The sequence below is a fragment of the Colius striatus genome, chromosome 1 (assembly GCF_028858725.1).
Source record: "Colius striatus isolate bColStr4 chromosome 1, bColStr4.1.hap1, whole genome shotgun sequence".
Classification (NCBI taxonomy): Eukaryota; Metazoa; Chordata; class Aves; order Coliiformes; family Coliidae; genus Colius; species Colius striatus.
In genome coordinates this window covers 101898964-101923510 of record NC_084759.1, presented here as the reverse complement: position 1 = coordinate 101923510, position 24547 = coordinate 101898964, and positions in this window count along the sequence as shown.

Here is a 24547-nt window from a genome sequence, read left to right as displayed (position 1 = left end):
TCCTGAGCCAGGGCCAGTGATTCACTTCGTTAAAGACCCTGTGCCAGGGACAGTGACTGTGGCTGGAGGAGGCTGTGTCCGTGGGAGGGACCCAATCACTTCACTACAGACCCCGAGCCAGGGGCAGTGATTTTCTTCTTTAAAACTATGGCCAGAGGTGGCCGTGTGCCGAGGGAGGCACCCAATATTGACAGAAGCTGTAACTGTGGAGAGGAACCCATGACAAAGCAGCTCATTAAACTTATTCCCAGAAGAGGACATATCCCAAGGGAGGGACCTTGTATCTGTAGAAACTGCAACCATGGCAAAGAATCCATGCCAGAGATGTTCACTGAGGACTGCATCCCATGAGAGGGACTCTGTATTGGCAGAAGCCACAGCTTCTGGGAAGAACCTACACCAGAGAAGTTCATTAAGGACTGTGTCCCTGGGGAGGTACCCCGTATCAGAGCAGGGGAAGAACATAAGGAGTCATCCTCATCTGAGCAGAGAGAAGTGGTAAAGCCCATCTGTGAGAGACTGACCACATCTCCCATTCCCTGCCCCTGCCATGAGCCATTGAGGGAAGAGGAGGTAGAGATATCAGAGCAGTAAGCTGGACCCAGGAAGAAAGGAGGGATGGGGGAGGGAGATCTTAAAGTGCTGATTGGAATTTTCTCATCATCCTACTCCCTTTTTTATTTTTGTTCTGTTTTGTTTGTTGTAGGTAGTAGAATAAACTTTCCTCTCTAAATTGAGTACTGGAGTCTATTTTGCCCAGAATCATAATTGGCAGCAATCCCTCTCTGCTCTTGTCTAAATCCACAACAACCTTGGTTATCTTTTTCCTCCCATTTCACTGGAGCCTCTGCAATCCTAAGGGGTGAATGGGGGCACCAAGTGAGAGGCTATTGTGGTGCTTCATTGCTAGCTGGGCCAAACCACAACATATAAGGCTTTTGATTCTCTACTATCAGAAAGCTCTAGTCTGAGGATTTTTCTCAGATTGATCAAAATGTCATATTTACGAACAAATCATCTGTTGCAGGCAAGTAAAATGTAACGTTACCTATAATTACAGCTTTGAAAGGTTTAGACACTTGTGCACACAGTCTAGTAATTAACTGTTATTATTTGTGCTGTAGCCAGTCATCTGTGGTTTGGGAAGGTTCAACTACAGGTCACTGAATACAGGTAACATGAATAACTTACATTTTTTATAGATAGGGGAAAAAATAGCTTATGCTGTATTTGAAAGCACGAGCTAAACAAAGGGGTCTTTGATAATTCAATGTGATTTATTACATGTACCACAAATTTTGAAGCTGATTTGCTCTCCACATGCAAAAACATAAATTTGATTGAATTCCTAAAGGCACTTCTTGTCTCTGCTACCTAATTCCAAGACAGTTATCTTTCATATTTATAATTCAGCTAATCACATACAATATGTGACTTCACTTGTAAATATTTCGTGAAAAAATTCATGAACGATACAGAGCAAATAGAATAAACTGCACTGGGGAAATGCTAGTTCTTTACTAATATGATTTTAAAATAATTTAGACATGTTTTTCTTTGTTAAGAATGAAAGTCCAAATCCACTCTAAAGTATCCAAGTGCAACTCCTAAGATCTATACCTGTATATTTGAAGGCTGAGCTGGGCTATAAGGAACTGTGACAGATGCAGTAATCCAAACATAGCAGTGGGCCAGAAAAAGAGAGGTGCTCAATTACGTGAGAAAAATTATTTAAATGACTGCAAATGTTGAGTAAAACTATGCTTCCTTGCATAAGAAACTACAGACAACTAGACTGAAATTAAAACACTACTATTTTTTCTTGAATAGGGCAAATATTGTGACTCCTTGTCATTCATAACTCCCTTAAAATAGCATGTTGACCAGCATTTAGATCCTGGGATAATTTCCTACTACACCACCCACATAGCTTTACAAGTTAATAACACCTTAGTCATTTGATTTAAAGATTCTGTGAGCTGCATATTCCAGAAGATTGCTGCTTCTGTGGGAGCACTTTTCAAAATCTGAGAAGAGGGCAGGATAATTCAAAATAACTGAGAAGGTGAATAAAGTAAAGGTTATAGTTGGTAACATACTGTTATGACATTGGAGATGGGAATTCTCCATGTAATAACAATCCATGTAAAATCAGAAGCAAAGAGTCAAGGTGCCTGCTGTTGCTGAGGTTAATGGAAGTGGTAAGCACTAAGGAAACTTATGGAATTATTAACCCACTAGAATTAACAGCAGACTTAGGAAGATTCACTGAGTCCAAATTATCAAAGCCAGTATACTGTAGCCTAGGTAATCATATGACATGCTTGCTTGTGGTCTAGGGCCACATTTTTTTTCCTTTCTGGCAATTATACAAAACGGGTGAGGTTTATCCTTCAAACTTCTTTCCAAAAGTTGTAGAGTACATGATAAAAATAAAAACCCTTCTGGGTTTTTAGCACCTACAGAGATCATCTGTATCACAATGATAATCAGCAAGTGAAGTTGCTTCCATCTTTGACTTGATTAGTCCAGTAATTTGTCAAACCATGGATGCTTTTTTTTTTAACCTGTTCTTAATTTTGATACAACCTTCAGTGGCTGTGTTGGTGATACTGCTTTTGAGACTGACATCTGTGAAGAACTGCTTAGGATCTTTTCCTCTTTGAGTGTAAAGCTTGAATGAGTTTATCAGTCTTAACTGAGCAAGTGTTTTATACTGCAGCCTCAAATGCCAGAGCTCGACTTCTTTTCTCTGGAGACAAATGCTAACCTATCTTATTCTTACCCTACTCTTGCTATTTCTGTTAAAACTAGTGAGGCGGTAAACAGTAGCCTAGCATTTCTATACAAAGACATTTAAAAACTGTGATTAGCAGTTCTGAATAAGGGCTCATAACATATTTGTACAGCTTCTAAAGCATTGTATATGTGCTTTAGACTTTAGTTAAACAAAAGACAAGGACATGGCTCAAAAAACCTAACAGTTGTGGTTTTGAGACTGCAGCTATATCTTTAGGAACTACTCCTTATTCCTCTAGAAATTCTTTATGAGGTCCAACGTGTACTCAGCAAGTAAAAAGGTCCAAATGCAAGATTAGTATTAGTACTGAGAGGTAGGAAGCAGAATACTCCAAACTTGTAAGCATGGAAAGTGAGGTCTGTGCATCAGTCTAGAAAAAGCACAGTTTAACCATAGATGGGACAAGTGATTGCCCGGACTAACTCTGTTGGATCTTCCATTCAATGCTGAAAGAGTCAGTTGTCTGCTCCTGTACATCATAAGCCAGCACAGTTAGGAAATCAGAATAGGGTAGGACAAGGATTAAAAACTAGCAACAACTCACATTTAAATACTAACAGAAACACAAAGGAGAAAAGGAAGTAATGAGGACTTCAAAAGGAACTTGTAAATTGGAAGGGGATAAAATTAAGGATGAACACCTGAAATTCACTGCATTATAGAAAAATCCTTGAAGGAAACTGTTAGAAGTTCATTTGGTTGAAACATTTAAAGAGTAAGCATATACACAGAAACTTTTTGAACATGACAAATAACAGCCAGAAACAAAAGGAAGGTAGAGTATATGGAATGCATTGTCTCTATGGATTACGAAATATAGTTCATAGATTAGCTAACTGAGCAGGTTTCCTTCTCAACAACTTTTGAGTTGACTGGTAGTTATCATACAGAAGCGTTTTCAAGTATTAGATGAAACAGTATTGATTGCATTCTCCACTGAAATACCACCATTCAAGTGTTATTTTTTTACATTTTGTGAAGAAATGGCATATCCTTGTTTTTCTTTGCTTGGCTCCTCTGTTTTCAACATAGTCCTTTACATTAAAAAAAAAAAAAAAAAGATCTGTGAGTAATAGAATGTATCTACCAGGTTAACATAGCATATGTAGAAAATAAGTTTCTGCCTTTCTGTGTTTCTCTCTCATTAAAAGCAAAACTTCCACAAATATTTTAATTCAAGAATGATTCAACTACAAATGAAATTCTATGTTCCATAGTGCATTGTATATGAAAGCTGCAGAAATTAAAATGTAATTACTTTGTACACATAAGAATTCCAAAACCAAACATATTTTTTACTTTAAACTTCAGATATCTTTCCACAACTTATAAAGAAACCAAGTGACTTTCACATGAGAGGTGTCAATGAACTAGTCATTGGATCTCGGTGGCTGAAAGAAAAGTGAGAGTACAAGGACTCGTTAAGAGATACCACATAAATATAATTTATAAGTAGTAAATGAGAAAAGTCTTTGAAAGTATGTCACACAACTTCTTAATAGTGACTAAACTGGTTACTGAATCCTGAACCCAGTGGGGTTTGTTAAAAAGGCGTTTAGCCAGGAAACTGTCTGAGAAAAACTGAGTAATCTTTCAAGAAGCATGTCTCTGGACATGTGTCATGGTTTCGCCCAGCTAGCAATGAAGCACCACAACAGTCTCTCGCTCGGTGCCCCTCATTCACTCCCACCCTTGTTTGAATGGCAGAAGTCCCAGCGAAACGGGAGTAAAAAGATAACCAAGGTTGTTGTGGATTAAGATAAGGGTGGGGAGGACTCGCTGCCAATTACGGTTCTGGGCAAAACAGACTCCAGTACTTGACTTAGAGAGGAAAGTAGGAAAGTTTATTCTACAAGAAACAGAACGGAATAAAATCAAAAAGGGAGTAGGATGATGAGAAAATTACAACCAGCACTTTAAGATCTCCCTCCCCCATCCCTCCTTTCTTCCTGGGCCCAGCTCACTGCTCCCAATATGTCTACCTCCTCCCCTCTCAATGGCTCAAGGGGGCAGGGAATGGGGGACGTGGTCAGTCTCTCACAGACAGGCTCTGCCACTTCTCAGATGAGAATGACTCCTGGCATTCTTCCCAAGCTCCAACATGGATTTCCTCCCTGGGGATACAGTCCTTAATGAACTTCTCTGGTGTGGGTTGTTCCAAGCAGCTGTGGCTTCTGCAGATAAAGGATCTCTCACATGGGATGCAGTCCTCAATGAACATCGCTGGCGTGGGTTCTTTGCCACGGTTGCAGTTCCTGCAGATACAGGGTCCCTCCCTTGGGACACAGACTCTTCCGGGAATAAGTTTAATGAGCTGCTTTGTCGTGGCTTCCTCCCCACAGTTACAGCTTCTGTGAATATTGGGTCCTTCCCATGGAACATGGCCTCCTCCAGCCATAGTTTTAATGAAGAAAATCACTGCCCTTGGCTCAGGGTCTGTAGTGAAGTGATTAGGTCCCTCCAACAGGACACAGCCTCCTCCAGCCATAGTCACTGTCCCTGGCACAGGGTCTTTAACGAAGTGAATTACTGCCACTGGCTCAGGGTTCTTATCAAAATGAGTCTCTGTCCCTGATATGGGACCATTACCAAAATGAGTCTCTATCACTGATGTGGGGTCTTTAAAGAAATGCAAATAAATTACTGCTTCACCAGTTCTCTCCGTAGAATGCAGGGGAGCCTCTGCTCCAGCACACCTCCTCCTCTCTTTCATCACTGACCTTGGAGACCACATGGTTGTTTCTCTCATTCTTTGCAAACCTTGCACCACCAGCAGTCGGAGAATAAGAAGGGACAGAAGAAGGAAGAAACAGGAAGGAGGAAGAAGCCTCCCCTTTTGGCTTCTTAAAAAGTGATCATGGAGGCATCTAATTGGTTTAGCCCCAGAAGTGGGACTGGCTCAGAGCCAGGGAGAGTTTCAAGCAACTATTTACAAGAGCCATCTTTACAGCTCCTTACCTCTTACCAGAAAAAGCTGTCATGTCAAACCATGACATACATGAACATGAGAAGTTGACCTTATTCTCAGAGCTGCTCTGTGGCGCTCATCTCTCATATGCAGGATTTTTTTTAAGTTACTGTCCTTAGATCCTTCTGCTGTTTTTCACTACAAACAATACTAATACATTCTAAGAGGTTCAAATAATTTTCCCCTACATGCCACTTAACTCTTTAAAAGATACTTCCCTTTTATCACTTAATTCTTCAATTTTCTCTATTAGTTCCTGAGAAAAGAAAGAAAATCCCTCCTGTGTTTATTCTATGGGAAAAAAAAAAAATCTACAAGGGCATAACTGGCTGAGGAGTGATGAGAGGAGAGCAGTGGATGTCATCTACCCTGACTTCAGCAAGGCTTTTGACACTGGCTCCCATAACATCCTCATAAGAAACTTCGGGCAATGTGGCTTGTATGAGTGGACAGTGAGGTGGATCGAGAGCTGGCTGAATGACAGAGCACAGAGGATGGTGATCAATGGCACAGAATCAAGTTGGAGGCCTGTGGCCAGTGGAGTTCCACAGGGATCGGTTCTGGGGCCAGTCTGGTTCAACATCTTCATCAATGACCTGGATGAGGGGACAGAGTGTACCCTCAGCAAGTTGGTTGGTGACACCAAACTAGGAGGACTGACTGATTCCCCAGAAGGCTTTGCTGCCATTCAGCGGGATCTCGACTGGCTTGAGAGTTGGGCAGAGAGGAACCTCATAAGGTTCAACAAGGAGAGGTGCAGAGTCCTGCACCTGGGAAGGAACAAACCCATGCATCAGTACAGGGCTGGGGATTGACCTGCTAGAGAGCAGCTCTGCAAAGTGAGACCTGGGAGTTCTGATTAATAATAAACTAAATGTGAGCCAGCAATGTGCCCTCATGGCCAAAGAAGGCCAATGGCATCCTGGGATGCACCAAGAGTGTGGTCAAGTTCTCCTCCCCCTCTCCTCTGCCCTGGTGAGGCCTCTTCTGGAGCACTGTGTCCAGTCTTGGGCTCCCCAGCTTAAGAGGGACAGGGAACTTCTGGAGAGAGTCCAGGGCAAGGCTACTAAGGTGATCAGGGGACTGGAGCATCTTCCTTATAAGCATCTGCCTCTTTGTTTCTAAAACTGTTGCCTCAAACTTTGTTAGTATATAACAACATGTCTCTCCTTGTCATCTCTCTCTTCATTGTAAAGCCTTAGCCTCAACTTTAAACAGCTCACCCTTTGACTTCTTTATGCAGAAGCTGGAAGACAAACACTTGTAGTTATGCCATATTATTTTGGGGAATTCTATACAATATGTTAATAGAATGAGTGTAATGATTTCTACATGAGTTGTAAAGATATTTTCAGTTTATTCTTCATACTTTTTGGGAGATCTGGAGGAAATGAAATTACAGATTTTTGTGTCATCTGTGGTGTTTTGAAATAAAACTAGTAAAAGGAAATATCTTTACTACAAGCTACTAAAGTATGTACAACTTTTCCAAGTCACTGCAGTTTCATTTTAAGCAGACAGTGAATCACATTTTGGAAAAGTCATGATTTGGAGAGGAATTGATCTGCAAAGTATTCCTTGTGATAAGTATGGAACAGTATAATAAAGCTCACATAGTACACACTAAATGCTATTCTGCATTTCACTTTGCTTCTGCTACAACAATGAATCAACTCATAGTCTGCAACACCATCTTCAAAAGGTAGTGAGATAATTGACTGTTTTTCAGTTCAGCACTGAAAAACATCACTGTTGACTTCTATGTCTTTTCAGTAATATCATCTTTCCTAGCACACTTGAATGTACAAGACTGTATGTTGGTATTTACCAGCTTACTCTGAGTAATGTTCCCTGGCAATTCATGTGTCTTGTTATTTTATGATATCTAGTTTTAAAGGAATTTTAAAAAAAACCCCTTAAAATATGAAAGCATTATATTCACTTAGAAAACCTCTGACTGTTGTACAATACTGGCCATAGGATAGCTTAACCAGAAATCTACCTACCTGCTTGTGCTCATGGTATCTCCTTCCTGTTGATATCCATTTTAGTACCATGTAGTATTGATTTTTTTTTTCATAAGACTAGGAGACATGAGTAGATTCACTTCCATACCCTTTCCTTTCAGTTAAGCTTTCTGTAGTATGCAAACTGCTTAACTTGACAGAGACCGCATGGAAAAAATATGTAGCGTTAAATTCCTTAAACAGTCAAGTGTGACAGGCAGAACTGAAAGGAATGAAGTATGTGGATCCATCAGAAGTTATTAAGAGAGAATTCTTCTGTCTTATTTGTCTTCCCTCCTCTTCTGATTATTTATTTGCTTTTTCAAAAGGCAGGAAAAGCAATGTAGAAAGTGTAAGAGTCAATCCACATGTCAAAACAAGCCAGCCAAGATATCTACAAGTTTCTGGGATCTGGTAAAAGATCCAAATGTTTCTACAGGCTTCTGGAGTCTGAAAGGATGTCTGGAGGTTTTTGTACTAATATATTTGGAAAAGATTCAAGTCACGTAGGTGGCCCAAAGTGTGTAAGCCATATTGAGTGCATTATAAATCCTTGTGCTCAGGCTTGGTTGTTGGTTTCTTTTATTCTATATGCTTTCAGAGATCCAATAAATGCTGCAGATTGACTGCTGCTTGAGAATTCAGTATAGGTGTCTCAGTCGGCAATTAAAACAAGCCAGCTCAATGAAAGCTGGACAATTTTTGGCAAATGGTAGTATACTTGATAACTTTTTCCTTTGATAGATAGAGTCAAAGCATAAGTAATTTAGTAGAATTTTCATTAGTAAAATGACTCCTTGTTATAAGCCATTTGCATAGCTCATATATCATTTGGTCATAACAGATACAAAGAAGTGGCTTGTAGATGTTAACTTTACTGATGGAATGCCAAGACACATACAAAAAAAAAATATGATAGCTCCCTGGATCCTTAGTATTCGATTTCAAAAACCACAGGCAATTCAAACAGCCCTTTGAGAGCAGGAGATTTTTTTTTCTTTAGGATATTTATTACATTTTGGGTTTGTGTAGCTATACAGCTACCCAAGGAATTATAAAATATAGCCAAAGGACCTAGTAAGTCAAAATTATCATGTGAGTGCTGTCACAATTCACTTTTATTTGTTGTATAAAGGTACTAACGCTGACTTATTCCACCATTGGAAACTTTTGATTATAATCCCAAAATTTAGAGCTATGTCTTTCCAAAGCAACAGCATTTGACCTAAGCCCACTCCCGTTAAGTCAGAGTGGCAGAACTGAGCTACCTTCCTTGGACATCTTAAGTCAGGACCTTAAGGTCTGTTTAGATATCCAGGTGGCTTCATTTGCAAAAGTGCCAAGTGCCAAGCAGCATTTCACGGTGACCTTTAGACCAGACTCAAGTACAGTCTCTGAGCAGAAGTCAGTACCGGCTACCAACACTACTGCTGCCTTGCAGCCCTGTGCTCAGGAAGGGCCAAGGGGCCATGCAGCTGCCAGGCCAAAACTGCCACTGACGAAATGCTGTTAGATCTTTGGTCTTGGACTGATGGAGCTTCTTTAGTATTCCTTGAGGAGGTGAGCCTGCTAGCAAGAGAAGCTCTGTAATACAAAGAAATTGGTAGTTAACAAAAACCAAAAACAAAAAAAACCCACATCACAACAACAAACCAATAGATTAATACCAGAACACCTAACGATGAAAGACAGTTAGAGGGATACTGGCAGCTTTTGGAAAGCATTCCCAGTTGTGTTTTCAATAACATTAGCCTACAGAATGAGAATGTGTACTCTGCTGAGTTGTAATAACACTTAGGAATGTACTAGCCCACAAACTGAGCATCATAAAACTGTTGTTTTCACATTTTCCTAATAAAATGACATGGCATTGTAAATCTGTTTCTATTTTATTTGTTAAACACAGAAATGTGTTTATCATAAAATCAAATCCTCTTTCAAAATATAGGCCATAGGACAGGGATATAATTCATCCTGTTTAGGATCGTGGATTGCATCACTCCATTCAAAAAAAAAAAATCTTTTGCTTTCAAAACACGTCATAAAATTCAATACACTTTCAGGTCTGTGCTGACACTGTGGTTTGTGGCTAGGTGAATCAGAAACATAAAAAGCAGCTACACGTGAAATGTGGAGTAAAGCACAACTATCTGGAATACTTGTGACAGGGGCCAGGTATGAAATGGCAAACATAACTGACAGGTTACAGTATAATTAAGCATGTTGAAGTTTCAGCTTTATCGAGCTTTTCTTTCATCCAAAGTGCCAAATGCCCAGGTACTTATTAATTAAGTTTAAAATTATGCTTCAGTCTACAAATCATGAGGTTGTAATAATTGAGTTTATTCAAGAAAGGCCATTCTATTGCACTCTATTGTGATGCAAGTATGTATGAGCACCTCATCTTTACAGTAACATAAATGTGCATGAATTTTCAAGAAAGAAATGCATGTGATTTGTTGATCAAGAGCAGTCTTCAATGACTCAGTTGTGTCGTAATTTCACACACAGGTAGAATTTTCAGCCGTAAAGCATACCAAATTAGGTATGAGCTACGAGCTCATCCTGAATTGCAACAGAAACGTTCTTTTATAAATAATGATGAAGAAAGATTTTTGGAAGATTATAGGACTCCCTGTCATATCCAAATAGAAGGTACCATGCAATAAGCTGTTATTTTTAATTTCTCTAGTACTCCTGTTATGGTGTCTGAAGCGCAAAGTGTACAGATTTGTAGATATAATGTAAATTGTGAATGGGGAATACTGTAATTCTAACACAACAGAGCCATAAATATCTGTACTATAAGAATATTTTCATCTATGTACTTGATTTGTCACTTGAGAGGGCAACAGTTTCATCTTATTCCACTTAAGGGGCTGGTCCCTTCATAACAAGTACTCACTACACTACGAGACATTAATAACAACATCAATCAAATACTCTTTGTGGCTCTGCTGTTCTCTTCTGGGAATCACCTAAGACACTTTGTATGGAGAGTTGGAAGTAGGAGAATCATTCCAAAGACAAGAGGAAAAGATCAAACACTCTTGAGGAGATCAGAAAAGGTACAAGCTTTACTAGCCTCTGAGCTGAAACAGCCTCTCATGCTTTCATTATCTTCTATTCGTCTCATATAGCTCTGCCAGAAAGATTACACAGCAGGATTTTTTTCTAGAATGAGAGGAGCTCTGATGAGATTGTCTCAACCCGTTTAAGAAGCCAATCATACAAAATATGATTTAGGATACAAACCAAAACACATTGTTGATACAAAATTTATTATAAAATTGCATTACAGCAGCTCAATCTAAAAAAATCCATGTTTCTCCTTTGTATAAAACATATTGTACCAGACTCTCAGTGGGGATACATTTTCATAGCTCATCCACTTTCACAGAGCTACACAAATCTACATCAGATGAAGATCTTGTTTATTGATTTTCTTTATAACATTCCAGCCAGAGTTTTAGTACTGCATTAAATGTATATTTCCTCTCTTACTGCTTATATTTCATTCTCTGGGTGTTTTTAAGGTATCTATAGACAGTTAAAACAGAGATTATGCATTGATCAATAGTAGAAAGGAGAAAAACGGGAAAAAAAAACCTATTCAAACAAGGTCAATCAAGGTAGCAGATGCAGCTTTGAAAAATAAGACGTGTTTCAAGGGAGCTCAAGGTGGTGAGAAAGACTTGTAAACACCCATGACCTCTAAATCTCTGGGACTGTTTATTCCAAACTACCTTTAAAATGGGACATTTCACTATTGAAAGTTGCGAAGCAGAGGATTCAGTCAAACAAGAAGATAGACCTTTGGTTGATGAAGATTGCTAAAAAATAAATTCAGAATTTGTTGTGAAAGTGGCTGAACATGTGTCTTTCAATATATGAGTTTCCTTTTTTAAAACTTTGCAATCCTCATGAAAATATCCTGAGCAGTAGGTGGCCTACTCTGGCAGGGGGTTGGACTAGATGATCTTTTGAGGTCATTTCCAACCCTTAAGATTCTGTGATTCTGAGTCTGTGATTTCAGAAGTGCATAAATCTACCTCTGTAGCTGAAGCATCGGTTTTTTTATATAGAAGCTACTCAACATTCTGTGGAAATTCTTAGAGGTCCACTATGGGTAAATTCAGGCAAATACTTGGAAATAGAGTAGGCATGTGGGTGTGTAAACTAATAGTTTTACAAAAAGTCTATGTCAAATATCTCACAGATATCTATAATTACTTGCAAAACCAATGAAGCTGCTTTAATTTTCAATAATCTTCCAGTATCTTCCTGGATATGCTGCAGAATTGAACCTCTCATCACATACTTGAGTAGCTTAGCAAGAGTGTAAAAGGATGATGTATCATAGGGGATACAATTCAGCCAGGGAATTTAGCCCATAGAGAAAAAAAGAGTCTTGAAATCTCAGGACTGAAGTTACTGGGAGATACATTGAGACAATTTCAAGTCAATTTTAAAGTTTGCAAAAACAGTTTCTTTATTCAGCTTTCAGCTTTGAAAAATCCATCTTTTAAAGCAGAAAACTTCCAGGTAAACCATCTTTATCCAATCTAAACTGCTTATGTCTGCTCTGGAAACTGGTGAACCTGGTATAATTAGATCAATTCTCTGTTCAGCATCAAAGAACAAGCAAGTGATAGACTTATGTTTTTAGAGGAATGGAGGGAGGGAAAACGCTGTTTCCATTTTGCAGGGTTTGAGTGGAGAAATGGACAAATGTTTAACATACACTTAATAGCTGGAGTTGGATGAAAAATACAGAGATCCTTTGAACAATTAAAAATACCATTGTGGTAGTGATCCTAGAAGGACTGATGAGGTATGATAACATTTAACATCTAACGTAGAATGTTGATTTTAGTCACAGAAAAGCAGAGACAGTTAACAAGAAAAAATAATGGTTCAAGTTTAGCATCTCTAAGTTGAACAGACTCTAAAGAATTCAGAAATTAGAGATTACACTAAAGAGAGGAGTTGACTACAAAAATATAGTATATGAAGACAGGTGAGTCCATGTGTCACTGTAAAGACAACTGTAGAACATCTAAATAATAATAATTCAAATGCCTAAGCAGATTCTCTAAAAATTCAGCCAGTTTACCTGGTACTGTATATGTTCTAGAAAAAATGTTGGACAGTCAATCTTCTGCATTGTTTGATTCTATGAAGTATGTGGTGAATTCTTCTCTCCCTGGTGACCAGAAACAGGACACAAAGAAATAGAATGGAGCTGCATCAGGGGAAATTCAGATTGGACACAGGAAAAGATTCTTCACTGGGAAGGTGGACAGTAATTGGAATAGACTCCTGAGGAAAGTGGTCTCAACACCACATCTGTCAGAGTTCAAGTGTCTGGATGACACTTTTAGTAAATGGTTTAGTGTTAGGTAGTCCTTTGAAGAGCAAGGATTTGGACTTGATGAGCCTTAAGGGTCCAATTCAATTGAAGATATTCAATGATTCTGTGTAGTCCATATGCATGCTTAAGTATGTTGATGCTTCTTCTAAATTGACTCCTCATTCCTTCTCCTTTTTTCCTTCTCTGATCATTTAATATTTTTTTTCTTTCTAAAAAATTAATTACAATGTTTGACAATTGTGGCTATATAGAAGTTTACCAGCTGTTAAAGATCTCTCCTTGATTTAATGTTTATGTTTTTCTGTGCCCAACATGAAAAAATTTTCCCATCTTGTCATCTATTGAATTCAATGGGAAAGCCCTTTCTTCTGGAAAATCCATGGGGAATTCCTCAGTGAAATTGATTTAGGTCACCTGCAAACACCTGAACAGCCTTTATGCTTTGTACTCACTGTAAGATTCTACTCAATAGTAGAGAACTCTAAGTATAAAAAGCTACATAGGACACCTCTCCACAGTACTTCAGCCTCTTTTTCAGCAAATTATACACTAGTATTTTGAAAACAGTGCCTTGGCTTCTTCTCATGGTTCTATCATTGGATTAAGTTTTTTGGCCATGTTCATTCATTCTTGTTCCTTGGGAAAGTATATAATAAATGTGTGCTATTACCTATAGTTTTGGGAGACAAGGTTCATTGCTCTGACTTTCCATGGGACAACTGTCCCATTGTCTTGTCCTACTGGACACAACCAGTTGCCTCACCATTTCTGAATCTCCAGAGACTACTGCAGCATGAATAATATATAAATTCTGTGAAGCAATAAATAGTTTTCTCTGTGAGAAGGAAAGATAGAACATCTGCCAATATAGCATTCTTTGTCTTATTAGATACATTTAGATGAATACAATTCCAATTACTGGAGCTTTACCTAGCTAAAACTGATACCACACCAAAAAAAGTACTGGTTGCAAAGTTTCTACATCTGTTTAAACTTATCTTTATTTATAGTCTAGGAAAAAATCTTTTGCAAGTATAATGGAGTGTGATTGTCTCTTTATATTTGTAAAGGAAATATGGCTGAGGGGTGTGATTATGTCACCTAACTATTTTCTTTAACATGTGTTATACATGCTACTGCTGTCTAAATGGAAAAGAGAAAAAAACTTCACATTTGGAGTGAATCTCAATTGCTTTATCTTCTTTTGTACTAAAAAAGAAAATTTTGAAACAAAATGTGTCTCTGATCTGGCATTGTTCAAATTAAGAAAGGAAAAAAATGAAGAAAGGAAGAAAAAAAGAAGAGGAAAAAAGGAAAGGAGTGAGAGAGAGAAAGAAAGAAAGAGAGAAAGGAAAACAGAGAGAGAAAGTGAGAAGGAAAGAAAGAAATTAAGTAAGCAAGAAAGAAAGGAAGAAAGAAAGGAAAGCTTGTTTGCCCAAAAGTAAAGACTTTCTGCAAGATGTGATCATAAACAAAGAGGCTGATAATGAAAAGTTTTTATACCTAAAGAAAATGTTTTATTATTTTAAAATATGAGTAGCTAAACAGGGATGAAAAAAAGTGTTCTGATATGGAAAAGAGGCTAATAGTAATGATTTTTAAAATGAAAAAAATAGAGTACTTTACAGATGAAGAAATCTGGTTTTCTATAGTCTGAGGTTCAGCATTTTGCAAATATTGTAGAAAGAAATCTAAACTGTAAAGGCAGCTGTAAGATTTTGAAAATGGGAGAAAAATCCAAACTGTAGATTCATCCACATCATAGATATTCTCTCTAATCTGAATTTCTTCATTCAATAATATGCATAGAAGACTCATTTTCAGGTTGTAAAAATGTAGATCATAACACAGAAGGGTAATTACATGTTGATTTTTTAATTAATTCTGTATCAAATTTTCATAATCTCTATAAATTATATACTCCTCCCACTGGCTAACTTCCTATCTATCTTTTTTCCTATCCTTTATTTAGACCTGATTCAAAGTACACTTTGATAAATGTAAGCAGCTATATTCATAAAAATCATGGTGAAAATTCAGTTGAAAATGTTTTAGAGATTAACTATTTAAGTAAAGTATTTTGAAATTGAAAGTACTCTGTCTAAACGCCAGCCTTATTGCTCTGTAAAAAAAGCAATAATAACCATATGCCAAGGAGAACTCCAAGTGCAAAAGTTCTTGAACTCAGAGTTTAGTCTCATTTGTGATGGTCCTCTTCTCCCTTGGGTTCAAGAGAAACTGAACCATTGGACTCCACATGTTTTTCAACTATTTAGAAAGTGGAAGGATCAAATCATAGAATCATAGAATCAGAATGGTAGGGGTTGGAAAGGACCTTTAGAGATCATCTAGTCCAACTCCCCTGCAGAAGCAGGCTCACCTAGATCAGGTCTCATAGGAACATGTCCAGGCAGGTCTTGAAGATCTCCAAGGAAGGAGATACCACAACCCCTCTGGGCAGCCTGTGCCACTGCTCCCTCGCCCTCACAGTGAAATAGTTTTTTCTTATGTTTAAGTGGAACTTTTTGTGTTCCAGCTTCATCCCATTACCCCTTGTCCTGTTGCTAGCTAATATAGAATAAAAGGGATGTCCCAACCTCCTGACACCCACTCTTTGGATATTTATAAATTTTAATAAGATCTCCCCTCAGTCTCCTCTTCTCCAGACTAAACAACCCCAGTTCCTTCAACCTTTCCTCATAAGAAAGATGCTCCAGTCCCCTGATCATCTTGGTGGCCCGGCACTGGACTCTCTCCAGCACTTCCCTGTCCCTCTTGAGCTGAGGAGCCCAGAACTGGACACAGGATTCCAGATGAGGCCTCACCAGGGCAGAGTAGAGAGGGAGAAGAACCTCCCTTGACCTGCTGGCCACACTCTTCTTGATGCACCCCACGATGCCATTGGCCTTCTTGGCCACGAGGGCACATTGCTGGCTCATATTTAGCTTATTATCAATCGGGACTCCCAGGTCTATCTCTGCAGAGCTGCTCTTCAGCAGTTCAACCCGATGGTTCTGGTTTTCTTGCTTTTATCTAGTTTCTCCTTATAATCTCTTTAGGTCACAGTCTGTTTAGAGGGAGACAAGTCTGGGTTATACCTCAAATTTTGTTGACTGATACTTCATTGCTATAATGGAACATAACTCATGGCCTGTTTCAGCCAACAGTTTTAGCTGTATGTATTAAAGTTGTCTTTAAATATATATTGTGTCCACTATGTCTTTCAGGGTCTTACCTATTATTATCTATGTTCTCACTATTATTTTTCTTTATAATTTAAAAATAGAAGAAAGAAAATAAGATAATAACATTGTAAATATCTCATGCAAGGTGCTATATAGGCTTCTGCTCATTGCCATTGTTATATAGGCTTCTGCTCAATGACTACCTTTGCCTGTGCACAAACTGTTTTATAACTGAAATTGTGGTGAAATACATAACGTAAATACAAAGTGGAAAACCTGGAGACATAAATCTATTTATGCTTGCCTTCATGTTTCAAACAAGTATTGAGGATAACAATTCTACCTACTTTTTTAAGATAACTTAAATTAGTAGACAGTAGCCAAACTGTATTAAAACTACATAAGCTGAACTTTTTACAATGAAGTTTGTTATTTTTAATATAACATTCCACAAATCAGCAATATGTCTAAATAATACAGTTAAATAATTCAGCATTTTATAAAAATACATACATTTTTAAGAAAAAAAAAAAACAGAAAAATTGAGCTCTGCAGAAATCCTACAATTCCATTTGTTCACAAACTGTGTCACGTAAGCTGTTGCTGGTGATTTATCTATTTGATTTTTTCTCTGTCCTGATTGTGATTTTCCACCAATACTTTCATTGCTTGGGTAGGTTAATGGAACTTATTTTGGAGAATTCTTTGCTCATTGTTTAAATAAAAAATAAAAATCTGTTTTAACAGGATCACTGAATAGTTTAAGTTGGAAGAAACCTCTGTAGTTCACATGGTCCCAACTCAAAGCTTTTTACGCACAAATGCTACTGATCATAAATTCAAAATGCAGTTTTCGTGACTATACATTTAAAACTATTTTATAAACATGGCTGCAATACGGTCCTGATCATAACATATGTTCTTTTTATATATCTGATTAGTTCTAGTTACAGCCTTATTTTTCTTCTCTAAATGAGTAATCTTTTTTATTTAAATAAAATAGTTCAGGAGGGTATGTGTCAGAAGAATAAAATTATTTTTGCTTGAAAAGTGAGATTAAAAAGGTATCAATATATGGAAATGTTATACTGACCTGAGCTGTAATAAGTACACAACAACTAATTAGTTCATTTCTGCTTATGCTCCATTTAACTGTTTTCTGCTTGAACCAGCTTCGAAGAACTGCATTAACATGAAAATCCCTAAGACAAGATGATCATTCACTCAGATTGCCATGTCTTCTCCATTTTGTGTGTGCTATTCTGCTCCTCTGCCTTCAGTTTTAGTTCACAGCTCCCTGTCCCTGCTTTTCATAGCATTTTCAATGCACTGCTATGAATATAGGAGAGAATGAGAGATGAGAATGAGAGATAAGGATGATTATCTGTAACAGAATTCACTGTTCAGGATTCCTTTTTTACTTCAGTTTTATTCAGTGAATTTATTTACAGTGGAAGAAGTTGATTGAAAATACCTAAATTTACAATATACAGTAGGTGATCAGATGCCATTTTCAATCCACCAAGAATTTCAGCATTCAAGAGATTACATTTGTAGAAAGGTAGTATTACTCATTAGTATAAAAAAAGCCAAGTAATTTCTATAAAAAGAAATAAAATTATCTGTTTTGCTATAGAAAACTTCAAAATCTATCAGTTTTTTGTATTTTCATAATTGAGATGTTTTGGATATTTAGTTTAGTTTTCTATCTCAAACAGCATCTAGCTGGTTAATAAACCTCTTAATAAACCTTTTTGTTCACTCAGTAATTATTTTAGTTCTGACACTTTAAAACCATTGTTTAAACCAATATGAGTGGCTTTTTTAGAATGAGAATCTTGACACTATAGGCAATATGGGAAAATACCCTTGCTTTAGGTGAAGACAATAATTTTTAAAATTGTTTCAAGTTCCATTTGTTTATATGCAGCATCAGTTTTTGGGCCTTATGTCCTCTCACTGAAAAAGCTCTTCCTAATCAAGAATGTAAGCCTCTCCTGGTGCAACTTGATGCCATTTCCTGTTGTCCTATCATTCATTACTGGGGAGAATAGATCAACCCCTACCTCACTACAACCTCCTCTCAGGTAGTTGGAGAGAGCAGTTGTATCTTATCCCAGCTCTCGTCTCCAGGCTAAACAACTTCAGCTCCTTGTAAGACTTGTTCTCCAGACCCTTCATCAGCTTGTTGCCCATTTCTAGACATGCTGGAGCACCTCAATGTCTTTCTTGTAATGAGAGGCTAAAAACTGAGCACAGTATTTGAGACTCACTCCTGGCAGTTTCATGAAAAAATTCCCAAGTCACTAACTAAATTGTATTTTACCAACTTTTTTTAATGTCGGCTCTAGTGTAAATAACTCCCTGAGCATGTGATATGTCAGCTTCTTCTCTGATTATTTTTCTTCTTTTGTTGTACAATAGGGCCCAAAGGACCTGAGATCAGAATCACTTTGTCATAAGAGCTGTATGTCTCCATACAAGACACACCCTCCATTGAAAGAGTTTTCACTGTGGTAAAGGCCACTGAAAGAATGATTTTTGTCTCACGTTTTACTTACAAAGAATGGAGTAGAAGGACATTAAATGATTTGGCCAAAACTCCCCAGGAAATCTGAGTTCAGAAGTCCTCAGCTTTAATTCACAAGACTATCTTTCCTTTGCTAGGAAACAGATGTTAAATTGGATGTTAATTTTGCCTAACCTTTTTTAAGAACCATGAAAGGCAAGTAGTCTTCAAGAATGATTACATAGAAAGCTACCAGCTCTGCAGTCTTGCATCTCAGAAGTAATTCATTCCATCTTTGCTGGCAGGGTTTAAAAGGTCTTTTGTTTTCACTCACTGATTAGTATTACAATCTATTTTGAAAGATATGTGGGCTGATAGGGGGTATCATTTCTTTGTTTTAATGATATTTTTTTGCAATGAAATGTATGAAGCTTTTAAGCAATGCAGAATGAAGCCTCTGATGTCAAAGATAAACATTAGGATTATAAATACAGATCCTCTAAAGTATTGTAAGTACTGTAACCAGTAACAGAAATTCACATCATTCATTTGCCTCCCTTAAAGCACTGAAGGTTTTTCCATTTAAAAACCACAGGCACATATATTATCAGTCAATATTGAAAACTGAGCCAAACATGTAACGTGAGTTAATTATATAACGTATGTTGCATTGTATAAAATTCCCATTTAATGCTAGACAGCAGCATGTTATGGGTTAACTAAGAACACTACTTGGCCTTCCTCTCCTCCTCCTCTCTGCAATTCAAATCAGTCTTCTGGAAAATTGGCCTCAGTATCAGTGATGTGCTGCTGAACTTACAAGATCTCAAGAATATCCTACCAGATTTCATTCTTTTGTTTTAGAATTGTTTCCATCTGGGCCCTAGATATAAACTTGGAAAATATAAAGGCTATTCCCTCTCACTCTGTCTGACTTCCAAACATTGGCAAATAACCTTCCTCATCAATGCACCACAGATTGATTAAAACCTTGGAGTAAATTATATTGCTGTGGATGTAGGAATTTGTAGCATTTATTGAAAGTTTAATATACTGCTTAATAGTCTAAGAAATAAACACATCAAGTAAAACTTAGTATTGAACATAACAGAATATGAGAAAGTCATAGATTCCGGAAAGAAATATTAGTTGCATTGGGCCAGATCTACTAAAAAGAGGACAGTTACACACATTTGCAAGTATCTCGTGTGTAAAATCTCAGTATGTGGACATAACTCCCTGGCTTGAGTCCATATTGCTGTTATACTAAGCTGAAGTAGCTAATCTGGGAACATAAGCACTATTAGCTCCTCTACAGTCAGCAAAGACAGTGGCAATTATATATTTAAATCTGTACTTTACATGAAATTAAATTTATGTTCATTTATTTGCAGGCTATTGATCTATGTCATTATGCCAGTGAAAATGGTTCTGATGTGGATGTTATCTATAATAATATTGATACTAACCTTCTACTGGGGAACTAAGCAAAAAAAAAAAGCACAAAAGATAGTTTGCTGGAAAGGGGAGCAAGTTTCTTCAGTGTTTTCAATGATATGGCAACTCGGCTTGCATTTTGGTATATACAGAAAACTTTAAGAGCTCATCATTTGATACTACCATCTAATATCTTCAGCCTTTGTGCTAGATATTTCTACATAAACTCATGAGTGTGTGGTTTTGTGTCTTCAATATTGTTATTGCACCAAGAAACATTCTTATGAGATTTACAATAAAAACCCATTTCATATCAAGAATTTTTTTACAATGATAACAGGAATTTAAAACATGCTGTTCTAGGCACTCTGAGCTAATAGCTTTCTTATTTTCTGTACATCTCAGCAGCAATAACTCTGGAGTTATGATCTGTATTTGAGTGAAAACTATTTTTCCCACCTTTTATTTTTATATACACAGATATATATATCATCTATGTAGTCTCCCTAGTATTCACACTATTTCTAAATGAAAAAGCAATCTCTGCATTCCTGACTGGCAGATATTTATGCTTCTTTTGTCAGGAACTCTGATAGGTTCATGACAAAAAACAAAAAAAAGTCTGCTAAAAATAAACACAATGAATCCCTCTGTATTCAAACATACTGACACCCGGTTTCATTAGTGTCCATGACTTATCAGCAAGCATCCTATGAGTGATGAGTAGCTATGCTAGGACCCTTTTCAGAAACCTGTGCTGTTATATGCACAATTGAGTAGTGTAGACCAAGAGGAGTGGACATTCTTGTCAATGATGAGGATCCACACTATGCACGTTCCCTGTGTGGGAATTTGCCTTTCAGTTTATCTTTTCCCACAAACTAAAACCACTTACAGCTGCAGCACAGCAGGTGCATATCTAGTTCACCATTTTCAAGAATATGCAAATCCATTCTTCACCAGTCACAGTAGGAACACTCAACCATGCTACAAGGTACCTCTAAAGTTTTCCAAGATATAGTCTAACTATGACTCTTACAGAAGCTGTTTGTAGCCTCTGGTGTTACTCATCCCCACTTTTTCTTCTAGATGTAACGACTCTTCCATCTTTTATCTGCCTAAATATTATTTACTTTGCCTTTGCATGCCTTGAGTGTGAAATAAAATTGAGAGCTATGTGATCTTTATTTTTCTGAAGGATGCCTTCCAGAATCTTCATCATGTTTTGAAAAAAAAGTTATATGAGTTTTCTTCTTCAATAATTTTTTTCAAGTTTTTTTACCAATACAGGAAATCTCGTAGTTCCTTGGTATGGATAATCTTATAACTCTGAATAATATTCATGTACCTCTTCCTTCCTTCCATATTAATTTTGCTGGCTTTGGCAGGTAGTCCTACTTGACAACTATCTCATTTGCTTTTAAAATAATGAAACTCCATTATTTTCTGTACTGTCTTCTTTTTCTAAAAAAAAAAATTAACATTTCTCTGTGTGTTTGTTTCTTTAGTAATAAGTTCCATAACAGTTTCATAGTTAAGTGTGCAAATTTTAGGTGGGAAAACTGAAAGCTATAAAAATATTTCTCAAATAAAACAGCCAGAAACTAAGCTAACATATGTCTATCTCCTTTTTTTTTTAATGTCTAACTTAAAGATACAGATCATGAAGATATTTAAGATCTCTCCAATTTTTTTAGTGCATTTTGATTGCAATGCTGATTAGACTTTTAACTGTTCATTTCTCCCACTGAGGGCGTGTATTTAATTCATCTGCCTGTTTTTTTCAGATGGACAAAATTTCAGATAGAGATCAGCTTCATAAGATTCATAATGAATGCACACTATTTAGCGTAAGGCCTTTTAATAACACCTCATCAACCTTCTGTGAGTACATTGGAGCTTTTTAAAGGTATAAGTACTCTGAATCTTTGTTCTTGCTTCTTAAATACATGAGATGACCAATAGTACTGCAGAAGAGAAATTGAAAAGACTCATTCACCTAACAGCATCAGAAGATAGCCATAGGAAACAGAGGTAATGGATTATCTTGTCTGTCTTGTTGGAGTGAGTCCAGAGGAGTGCCATGAAGATGATCAGAGAGCTGGAGCACCTTGCCTATGAAGACAGGCTGGGGGAGTTGGGGTAGTTCAGCCTGGAGAAGAGAAAGTTCCAAGAAGAATCTTAGAGCAGCCTTGTAGCTGAAGGGACCTGCATGAAAGCTGGAGAGGGACTTTTTACAGGAGTATGTAGTAACCAGACAAGGAGTAATGGCTTTAAACTGAAAGAGGGTTGGTTTAGATTATATATTAGGAGGAAATTCTGCACTATGAAGGTGGCAAGGCACTGAAATGGGTTGCCCAGAGAGACTGTGGATGCCCCATCCCTGGAAGTGTTTAGGGCCAAGTTGGATGGGGCTTTGAGCAAGCTGGTCTAGTGGAAGCTATTGTGCTCATGACAAGAGTATGGGAACTAGATGATCTTTAAGGTCTCTGTCAACCCAAACCATTTTATGATTCTGTTATCTACACAGTGGTTTGCTGGGCAAGGTGTGGAGAGTCCTAGAAAGATAGTAATGAATAGGAGCAGAACAGGAAGCCACATCTGTTTGCAAGAGAACCTCTGTCAGTAGGTACACCCTGGGTAACCAGGTTTCCCGTTTCCTTCTGAAGAGGGTCTAAATTTTCCCTAGTGCTTTTATCACCGGTTTATCTATAGAAGTTTTCCCCACTCAAACTGAACTCAGGAGAGGGAAAAAGTATTGTTACATTAACTAAACCAGCCAATGCTGCAGTTTGGTATTCAACAACAGGAATCATTCAAGAGGGACATGGGGAGAGGAAGGCAGAGGGTCTCCCATCCTCACTTGCTTTAGCGAAACTGGAATTTTGCCCACAGAATTGATTAGATTTGTGTTACTCAGAATCCTGTGGAAGGCTGTGTTGCAAACAGTGATTCACAGTACTTGTACCATAATCCACGAGTAGTCACATTAGGCCATACAGAAGTAATAAAGCAGCCTTCCACAATACTGACAAGAGAGTTTCTATAGAGTTGAAATTAGACATCTGGGCTTTATTGTACTTGCAGACACAACACTCATGAGCAACACAGCTATCAGTGGGGATTTCTTTCTTATGAACATATTTACTGTTCCTCTTGTGCCTCTCACAAGCGTATAAAAAATGTTGCAGTCTTCTTATTTGAGGAAAAACTTTTTTCCCTCTAGATGAAAGTTTCAGTAGAACTTAGACAATTACTCTGTATCATGTACATTATATTGTATTTTATCAAACCTAGGATGAAAGAAAAATACATATTCAACCTAAAACTTAGGCCAAGACATAGTTAATACCATTTTCAAGAGACGTCATCTGAAGAAATATTTTTAGTTGAAAATCACAAACTAAGCACATAGCCAAAATCGTCAAAAATTAAGAGCTGATCTTCTAATAACATATGTTTATTCTGAACATTTCTTATTATGAACTTTTAAAGAAATATCTCTCTCCAAGGCGTAGTTTGATAGAGATGTACACTTTGGCATTCTTTAAATATAAATATTTTTGAGTCTGCTGCAAAAGGAGAGAAAAACTTTCAGGTATTACTGACAAAACTATCTCCATTTATCTCAAACACAACAGTGGAATAAACTCAGAGACAAGTCTGTAAGGAAGCCAAGTATTTGTTGTGATATTCCTGTTTAACTTTTTCTGTTAAAATGAGAATTTAAATGCACATTATTATAGTTGTTTGGAATGCTGAAATTACAATCTCAGTTTTGCTCCGGCTTTAATACATATTAAAAATGGAATCACAAGTAGCTCTTTTACGCCTTTATGTAACACTTTAAAAAGACACAGTATTATATAAGCGCCTGCAGAGTTATATGGGATTTTTTCCATATTAAAGTGTTATCTAAACAACTTACTTTTTTTTTTCAACGTGAAAGACAAGGTAACAGAAATTACATGTGTTCCACAAATGTGTCCCTGCCAAATTTCTATCTTTCTTTCCACTATCTTTACACGATAAAGCTATTAATAAAACATACAGTGCCGGAGTGCAGGATATACATGTGCAAATACAGAGACTACTGGCAGTAATTTTCAAAACCATTTTAGATTAGGATGCAGGACTTGATGCTTTAGAGTCTGTAATAATTTCACAAAGTAAAACTTTTTCTCTATGCTAACTTCAAAACTTTTGAAAAAGTTGTCTTCAGAACTAAAATGTAAGAACCAAATAAGTATTTCCCTAACTGTTGACTT